The sequence below is a fragment of the Oryza brachyantha genome, chromosome 3 (assembly GCF_000231095.2).
Source record: "Oryza brachyantha chromosome 3, ObraRS2, whole genome shotgun sequence".
Classification (NCBI taxonomy): domain Eukaryota; kingdom Viridiplantae; phylum Streptophyta; class Magnoliopsida; order Poales; family Poaceae; genus Oryza; species Oryza brachyantha.
This window is the reverse complement of record NC_023165.2, coordinates 9011235-9021257: the sequence shown is the minus strand read 5'-3', so window position 1 is coordinate 9021257 and position 10023 is coordinate 9011235.

The following is a 10023-nucleotide window of genomic DNA, read 5'->3' as shown; positions in this document are numbered from 1 at the left end:
TCAACATGTGTGATTCTCGTCTTTTGTCCTATTTTATTATTACTGGCTATTGGATGTCTAATGAACCGAGCAATGAACTTACAGTATAATAATCTGACCAGAACAAGTTTTAATCTGACCATCAGACCACGAACTGGAACAAGTTTGAGCAAGTAACACATCTGCTTGCGTGAAGAAAGGTGCTGGACTAATTCGCCTCTTCCTTACGGAAGTCACGAGCTGAACGGCACCTCCGGAATTAATGATTAGGAAATGCATGGTTTAGAAAAACCACAGCGAAATCCAAGTTTAATTTGGATAAGCTATGAAGGATAAGTTGTCCATCCGCTCCGGAGAACCCCCAAATCTGAGGACAAGAATCTCTGAAATCCAAGGGGACAAGTTCAGGATGTTGCTTTCCAACATGGCAATGATAGCCCTCTTGATGTGAAGTTCCCTTCCGGCCTTCCCTATGGGATTCCCGGTAGCTCCGGAAGAAAAATTATAAATCACAAGTTTGGAATTTCTTCGCTCTCAAGCGATTGTCATTTCCTAGCCTTTGTTCTGTCTTCTGAGCTATCTTTTTTCCGAACGAACTGTCCCTGTCCCAATTTTCTTTGTGGCGGAAAAAAAGGGAGTTCTAGCCGTATTTCAGTCGACGTCCAGCCGGCCACACGTTCGCATTCTCACTGTATTGTATACTTGAATCTGAGTCAGCCGTAAAATGTTACCGGACTGTAGGCTTAACTGATTTGGCCTTAGCCATTCCTTCTGGCAGGTTAAGCCTCATCAGTTACCACAAAGCCATCACAATCGTGAACTCCGTCAGAATTTGCATGCGACTTCTATAATTTCTTCAGAAAGGCTCAAGATAACCGCTTAAAGTGTTTCAGAAGGAAAAAAAAAATGGTGACGCGAGATCATCGTCAGTAGCTTCTCTGATTGCTGCTCCCCTTCGCGCGCATGCATGCCACGTGACATGGAGGAGAACCAGGACGCAGCAGATCAGCAGAAAACTAACACGACAGCTAATTTCTCCACCAAGAGATTGACGTGGATTTCAGTAACTTTCAAATATAGCAGCTGGTCTGAAATGTGCAATGGTGCCAATGAATCACGGTGTATAGCTTAGGAATTGTCAGGACTTTCAGCATCAATCTGTACTCGTAGACATCTGTAGCATGAAGAAAATGTCGTTGCAAGTATGACACTACTAGTCCTATTAGGAAATGACCTTTTTATTTAACAACCTGTAAAGAAAGTTTATAAAAAAAAATGAAAAGTATTCATCTGCGGCGAACGGGTCCCTCCGAGGTTTAAGGCCTTTTGTTCTTTTCCTCTTTCTAAAGGAAAAGGAAACTAGCAAGTTTGGGATCCTAATAAATCCTACATGTTGTAATTTCTTAAAGACGAGCTCATGATTTCGGTGGTTTCCCTTGAAGCTCCCTCAAGGCCTCAAACAGGGGTTGTTTTCCCAACTAACAATGGAGTACTCCGTAACAGCTTCACGCATCCGGCAAATCGGCATGGCGAAAACTGTTGTGGCAGCTGGAATCTTCCTCATCCCCAAGCCACGAGTTTGGCGAGTGATGTCCAAGATAACAAAGCCTGAAACACGTGCAGAGTGTAGGGTACCAGCGTAGTGACGTGGAGCAGAGCAGCTTTGAACACTGCTTGGCATCGCCAACAGAAGCCCATGGTGACTGGTGCGACTGAACTTTCTCAGCGTCCAATCAAGCTAGCTCGGGTACTGTACTCTGTACTGGTACTCCGTAGCAATAGAAATTGTTATCGCCGCCGCGGGCATGAAAAAGCCATACCTTTTTCCAAGCCGAACGACGATGTGCATGAACTTTTTATTAGTAAGGCCTTCGTACCTGGGGCTGGACAGCTCCCTCTCTTATCTGATCCTGTGGCTGCGATGCTTGATTCAGCCAGTACCACCACCATGAGTCCATGACCAGTCGTGCTGTTCGAAGCTGACCTTTCACGCAGGAGTAGTAAATACTATCTAGGCAGACTAAAATCAAAGGTGGCTGCAGATATGAGAGCAATTAGACGTTGCCATGCCAAGCCAAAGCTTTGAAACGGCAAGTTCAGTTAATCAGTTCACTTGCGTCAGGTATCACGGTCTGTATGCACGCGTCAGGTTGATGTGGGGTGTCACTCCCGCAGCCTTACACCTGCCCACACACTTTGCATGCGAGCTGGGCATACAGACTCGGAGCAACAGACTGAAGATGTTAGCAGTATCCTTTCGTCCTGAATCATGTCCAAAACTACAAAAGTTTCAGAGTAGAAATATTTTCTTTACCTGACAGGACAAGTGATACCATTCCAAAAGATTGTTCGGCATATTAATTGATTCTCTTATCAGGGGCTGAAGGTTCTATGATCGAGTTGACAGTTTAGTGCAGCTCATTTATAGGGGTATCGCATAGCATAGCATAGCACGGTGCCACGATAAAGGACCTAGCATATGCCATGGTCAGCTCATAATGCTTGCATGTGTGTAAAGAAAATTTTCTCATCTTGCTTGATCCGTTGCTGATCAACTGGAAAAGGTTCTCGTGCAGGCGGTGACGAGAAAGGGAGTAAACGAACTGACCTGTCCACGAGTGGCGACAAGATCATCCAGCAGGCATCCGAAACTATTCCCTATATATCTCTGCTGGATTTGGCAGTGAAGGTTGCAACTAGCACATTCCAAGTGTAACCTTAGCCAAAAAAGGTTTAGCAGCAGCAGCAGCTCGATCAACACAGTGATAGAACCTGATACTGCTAACAGTGGAACATTCTTCTATACAATCTGCAGCTCACACAGGACGATCTCAATTTGCAACATCAGAAAATCTGGCATGTGAGAGCAGCGCATTATCAGAATGCTCCTTCTGAAACGTATGGTCAGAGTACATGCCCATGGAGCATAGTACTCTCATCTGTAATAAGTTACCAATAATGCTATAAAGATAGAAGCAAAAAAAAAAAATGAAGATCTGCAAATTATGTACGATTGATCTAATATGCATGTGATTCTCTGTAGCAATAGTGTTTAAAGGAGGAGCAATTTTTCCTTCTTTGAGATTTGGTAACTCTTGTTATCTTAGAGCAGGTACAATAGCAGACTATAAGCCAGCTATAAGCATATTTTAAAGAGATAAAAGAGGAGAGAAGAGAGATGAGCTACTAATTTATAGCCAGTTACACACGGACTCCAAAACATAGTGTGTGTATGATATGTGGGATCATGTACTAATGTTTTATAGGTAACTATTGTATGAATTGATTATTAGATTGACTATAGATAAATTGGAGCTAGTAGTTGGCTATACTAGTGAAGTTGCTCTTAGATACTAGAAGGTATCAAATTTTACATAGAAAACAGTGATACTTTCCTCAAGGACGAAAAAATGCTCAAACTTTTATATATGTATTCTTAATGATCTAAAAGCCAAAACTAAAATATAAAAGCATTTTTTTCATCCTTGAATAGGTAACATGAGATATCACTGTTTTCTATGTAAAAAACAGTGGTACTTTCTGGTACCTCCTCAAGGATGATAAAATTGCTCAAAATATAAACTTTAGCAAAAAACACTTCCAAATCAACCTAAATTAAAAATTAAAAATTTAAATTGTGACGTATAAACATAAGCAGAAATGAAAAGATGGAAATGTTGATTCAGTTCTTGTGTCGAATAAAGAAGGATTCATGGCATGTTTGCTTTGAAGAATTTTCAAAGGAAATTTAAAGTAATTAAACTATTTTCTCTAAAAATCTTGCAAATTTCATGTGTTGAAGATGCCCTGAGCGTAGAGTGTACTACTCCCTCAGACGATGATCCATCCATCCATTGTCTCCACGGATGCAAGGATCGACCCACCCATGAAGGAGCTCGTTGCCCCTTCGCCGGAGAAGCATCCATGACGCCGCCATCTAGACGAGCCTACCGGCTACGTGCGCCGGCGCCGCCCGGAGACAACAAGCTAATCTGTCTACTGGTCTGGGCCCTTTTCTTCAAGGCCCTCACCTTGTCTGTTGGGCCTAACCCAACGTTCGGGCCTAAAAACTTTAATGGGTCTAACCCAGGTCTCCGTGTTGGTCGCGATCCGCAGTTCCTCACGTTGGCGTTAACCAGTTTTTACTGTGTACCGCAGAACGAGTCGCTACGCCGAGACATGGTACTGTATCTGCGGTCCTGTCCGGTCGTGACACGAGGCAGTTGGAAGCGAGTGTGCAGCCGGCCGGCCGGCAGCGAGGAGCTAGTCACATGCTCTTGCCATGCATGCTACCTATGCCACCCCTGCTCTGATCTGAAGTCTCGTCGGCCATGCAGGCATGCACAAACTACAAGGCTATACTAGCAGGCGTCGTACTCCTGCACAGGGTACTCCGCACCGGGTAGGAGTACTCGGTCCAGAACGCAACTACTGGAGCAGTACACGGCGCACAAATGCAAGCGACCAAAAGACACAGAGTACAGTACTACTACTACAACTACAGGCTACACACAGCTAGCTGAGGCGATGCTCGTGTCCACTTCTGAATCCTTTTTTTTATCAAGAGGTCAGGAGCACTCTCCTCTTTCTGTCACGGTGTCACCCATCGCTGAATCGGATGGAGGGGGTACGACTAGCCATGCACGGTGTCTGATGAGTTTGCCGTCCTTTGCCTGGCCATGCTTGCGGCTGCGCCCACTCCGAACCACGTACGTGTAGGCGTCTCGCGTACGTGTCGCGTGGCGCTTCGGCATGCGGCAGGTACGTCCGTACGACACCACAAACCAGGGTCTTGCATTGGTCAATTTACAACCCAAGTGAATCCAGGCAGTCCCGGCCAGCTCGATCTGAATGCGTGTGTGCTCAGACAACGGCGAGCTAGCTGTAAGGGTATGGCTCATCGTGTCGTCGTGACTGCGTGCGAGCCAAAAGAGTGAGCTGTAAGTTGCCTGTAACCGGGTATACGTATGAGTACTGTACGTACGCACCACATGCATTTGGCTTTCTGGTCTGACCTTCCCTCCCAAATTAACTTCATATTTTTTGAGCATCCATGATCCATCGAGAAGTCTCAGGTTCATAAAAAGAGTTCCTCTCGTCTAACTACGTGATCAGCGAGGGGGGCTAGCTTCAATATTAAGTATACCAGCACCGTATCAGTTAAACAGGCGATGCCTCGCTGCTGGAACGCTCATCATCATCCATAGCCTCTCGTACTACTGCTAATGCTGATAGGCGTGCACAAGCGGACGAAACAGGAGTCCATCAAATCATCGTGACAATAGATGAAGCCAAGACACGCATATGATGCAGTGCCCAGTGCCAAGCGAGACGCGGACAAAAAAAGGAGCGCGCGATAGTCATCACAGCGACGCGCTCCCATCTTTTCGGCGGCGGCGGCAGCAGAAAAAGGCCCCTCCTGCCTCTGTACCGTGCGGTGCTTGCTGTACTTGTGCTCGCCTGCACCCCGAGCCCGAGGGTGCCGGCTCCGATTCGACGGAAGAACCTGGCGGCACTGCACATGACCCCCCCCCCCCCCCCCCTCTTCCCTCCCTCCCTGCGTGCCAGCACATCAGCTAACAGCTGTAAAGCACAGCTCCGTGGCAGTACTGTCTGCACTGTGTCTCGTTGCAATTGTTAATAGCGCGCGTGTACCGTCAAGTGTGCATTAGTACGAGCTAAAACAACATTGTTATAGTAGTACTACTATAGACTATCCTTCAGTGTGGCTGGCTACACGTACGAGAGACAGAGAAGAGAGAGACGAGCAATCTGGGGACAGACAGGAGCCAAGATCCCGGCATTACCAGACACGAACAAACAGAGTTGTAAGGCGACGCCCTTTTGGTCCGTCCAGATCAGATCACCCTAACCAAAGCAACCAAAACGCGCGCCCCGGCGCCCGTAGCTCGAGCGAGCGAGCGGAGGCGTCGTCTCGTCCCGCTCCGCGCGCCCCCGGCCGGAGCGGCTGCGACAGCGGGTTCAGGGATTCGGGGGGAGCTGCCCGCCGGCCGGGTGCTACTTAGCTTGAGATATGCTCCCCGCTAAGGCAGCCGATGACTGATGAATGATTCTTGCGGGAACTGGAAGCACGGATGCACACGTACGCAAACTGGATTAATTCTCTACTCCCCGATGGGGGTAGTACGTGCGTGGTGCCTGGCACGAGAAATCATTCTAAAAGCCTTCAGGATTACGTACTCGGTCGCTCAGGGCTCACGATCTCATAACATGTCAAAAACTACTCGCTACCCGTATATTTGTAAGCAGCACGCTGACCCACACATATTACACGGCTGATATTTTTATAAATTATATCTATATATATGATTTCTTATCTTGATAATAATTATTTTATATTTTTAATTCAAATTTAATTTTTTTTCTAAATTATATATTTACATGCACCTCATTTGTATGTATTCTAAACTATACTCGTACGTAAACTCTTTTTTTATAATATTTAATTTGTAATTCAAAGTTTAGATAACATTTTTATATGTTGACTCTTTCTCTTAATTTTGCTTATTTTTAACCAGAATTTACACGTTTCCAAATTGTATACGTAGATGGACTCTTCCCTCGGTATCAATTATTCTAAAAATTTTATTCCGAAATTTGGTTTTTCTCTAAACTGTATTTACAAATGGATATTTTTTATTATTTTCTTTAGTTTTAATTTCAAAATTATATTTCTAATAAGAATCTTTTTAACCAGAATTTTAGATGTTTCCATATTGTATTTATAGATGTATTGTTCCCTCAATATCAATTATTTTAAAATTATTATGCTGGGATTTGGATTTTTCTAAACTGTATTTACACGTGGACTATTTTTTATTATTTTTCTTTATTTTCAATTCTGAAATTGTATTTCTATTAGGATTCTTTTTTATTACACATTGATTATTTTTTATTATTATTATTTATTTTTAATTCTGAAAGTGTATTTCTAATCGGATTCTTTTTTCAATTAATGTGGAATTTTATAACTTATGAGAGTGAATGTTGTGGCTTTGTTTCCTATTACTTTATATATAATAGATTCGTGAAAACCATCAATAAGCCGAGACAAATTAAAATAATCAACAAAATTCAGACATATTTTTGTTAAACTCTTAAAATTCACTTTGAATTTAAAAACTTGAGCGAAAAATCAGTCAGTTTGTGTCATCAATTAGGTCCAAGAAGTCCTGATTTTGCAAAATTTAGAGTAGTTTTCGTTGGTTTGTAAACCCTGCCACTACTGCATATAAATTGACATATGGCCCGTTAACATATGAGAACCACGGTTAGTGAGCAATATTGCAACAATGGATCACCGCTATCATAAGTAGACGTATTAGGATGATTATTACCGTTCAGACGTGTTAGAGCAGGTATAATAGCAGGCTATAAGTTAACTATAAACATATTTTAATAAGGTAAGAGAGAAGAGATAATAGCAGTGAGCTATAGATTTATAGCCAGCTACAGCACGAACTCCAAGACACAATGTGTGTGTAACATGTGAGACATGACAGTATATGTTTTGTAGATTGCTATTGTATGAATTGATTATTAGATTAACTATAGATAAATTAGAGCTAGGAGTTGGCTATACTTGAACTTGCTCTTAGTATAAACTACTCTAAAACAAACGATCCCCATTATCCGTGTTAGTAAACCGGACTATCTGTTCCAAAATATAACTATTTAGATGATTTCTTAATTCGTTACACAATTTTTAGTATATAGCTTGTTCTATCGATTACACTTCCCGTTTTAATTTCCTCCAATCTTGCCGCTTACCACTCTCTCACCCCACCCCCCAAAAAAATTTCCTTTATATAACGAGTTACAATTTTTACTTCCCAACTTTCATCCTCGTTGAAAAATAGAAATAGTTAGGGGTGATTTAAAAAATCAAACGGTATATTTGCAAAAAAAATAATTTATTAAAAAACTTTTATATACTTATTTTTAGCGATCTAAAAGCCAAACCTGAAAATAAACTACATGGAAAAACCCTAAAGTCCACTTGAAATTTAAGGTTCAAAAATTAAATTTTGGCTTATATGCATAAGCATAAACGGAAATATGTGAGTGCTATAGTTCTGAATGGACGGAGTCTGTGTACTCTGAAATTTGTCAAGGCAAGAGGGAAATTTTCTGAAAACCTGGCTGTTATGTTAGCTAAGGGTTAGATGCATATTTGTGGGAGTGGAGGATATGTTCTTCGCTAGTAGATTAAGAATTATACAACGATTTGGAAAGACGCCATTAGACGTATTAAACTTTGGGTCTATTTTCAATGAAAAACACGAGGGAGGCGAATGTATATATATCCCGTACTAGAAAAGCATACGAACAGCTTCGAGGAAATACCCGCGCTTTCACGTACAAAAGCCAGTTTTCAGCACCAGAAAGCATAAAGATTTAGGCTAAAACTAACAAAAGGCTATCAATTAGAAATGGAATACTACCATTTGGCCGGTCCCAAAAGAACATTTTATTTATCGTGATAATATGCAGCGGTCTGCTGCGTCGAGCCTGCAGTGCTGCGTCGTCGTCGTCGTCGTCTTTTTCTCGGCATCATGCCGTTGTTTATCAGCACGCATGGACAGCCGTTGGTGGCTTTCTATGCTCTCTCAAGCTTTCTTCAGTCACCAATGGAAGTATATATTCCCCAATCTCCCACTAAATACAAGTTTATTTCGGCCTCAATTGTCGCACACCCGTTTTGATTTGCATGCTCATTTACTCATTTACACATTGGTTCGTTTTTTGTTTTATCAGGAGAACCGAATTCATCCCCCTTTCTTTTGCTACTATGTTTAACATTGGGACATTTTTCAGGTGCTCCTAAGTTTGTTTGGATGGTTCATTGGATCTTAATCTAATGGTTGGTGTAATCCATTACCTCAGGGGCGGCGCTGCATCGAGGAGGGTTTCCTGGAACCCCCATAAAAAAATTTAGCTAGAGTTTATCAATTTTCGCTATAGATGCATTTTATCAATCCAAATTCAAGCACCCGTAGTAGATCCAAATTCAAGTACCCGTAGTAGTCTAAATCTAGTTCAAAGCACTAAAAAAATTAGTGGTAAGACCAATATTAAGCGAAGTGTTACTTTATTTGCATGTGCTAACTCTCTTCGCAAGGAAGATGCAATTGTCACCACAAAATGATGTCACTTAATATGTTATAAAAATTTAAAATATGCTGTGCAAATCATATTTCATATTCTGAATGCAAAATTTGAAATCATATTTAAATCGTATTTAAATTCTGAAATCAACACATCAATGAAAATTTTTGAATCAAATACAAAAACAACAATACATGGACACTAAAATCCAATGTGTATTTTCTTATAGAAAAATAAATCCATATAAAATGTTTTTGTGATGTCCAATTGTTTGAATTTCTTTGTGTAGCTTCACATATTCCAAATTTGAAATTATGTTGGCCTGCATGTCTCCGTACAAAGGTTGCATGCAAGCATTACATGCGTGATTAAGTTTAGAATGGCTAATTATGACCGTTATATTTAGGTGCACCTAGTGATCGAACGTTTGAAAATTTTAATTTCATCAATCAAATCTGTTCACTACCGTTGGATATAATCTGAAGACGTGTACGCAAGTCAAAAAACTCATATACGCCTCCCCCAGCCTCCATGCTTTGCACGCGTGTTTGGCATAAGAAAAAAAATCAAATGTTTGATCAATAACAAAAGTGATATCTTTTCTTTTTGTGCTGTGGTGCATTAACTGGAATCAGCAAATTATATTTTCATTAGAAAATTTGAATGGAATAACCGATGGGTAGGATTTGCGTTCAATTTTTTCCCTGACAAAAGAATACATTATTTCATTCCATCCCATTTTGATCTCCCTTGATGAAGGAATGAATGCACAAGTCCATCGAGTGAATTTGCAGAGGTTCCATCTAAAAAGGAGCATAGCTTCACCTGATGAACCTGAAGAGTATCTTCAGTGACGAGCATGGACTGACTGAAGGACACAGAATTGCCAGCATAGCAGCATACTGTCTGCAAAGA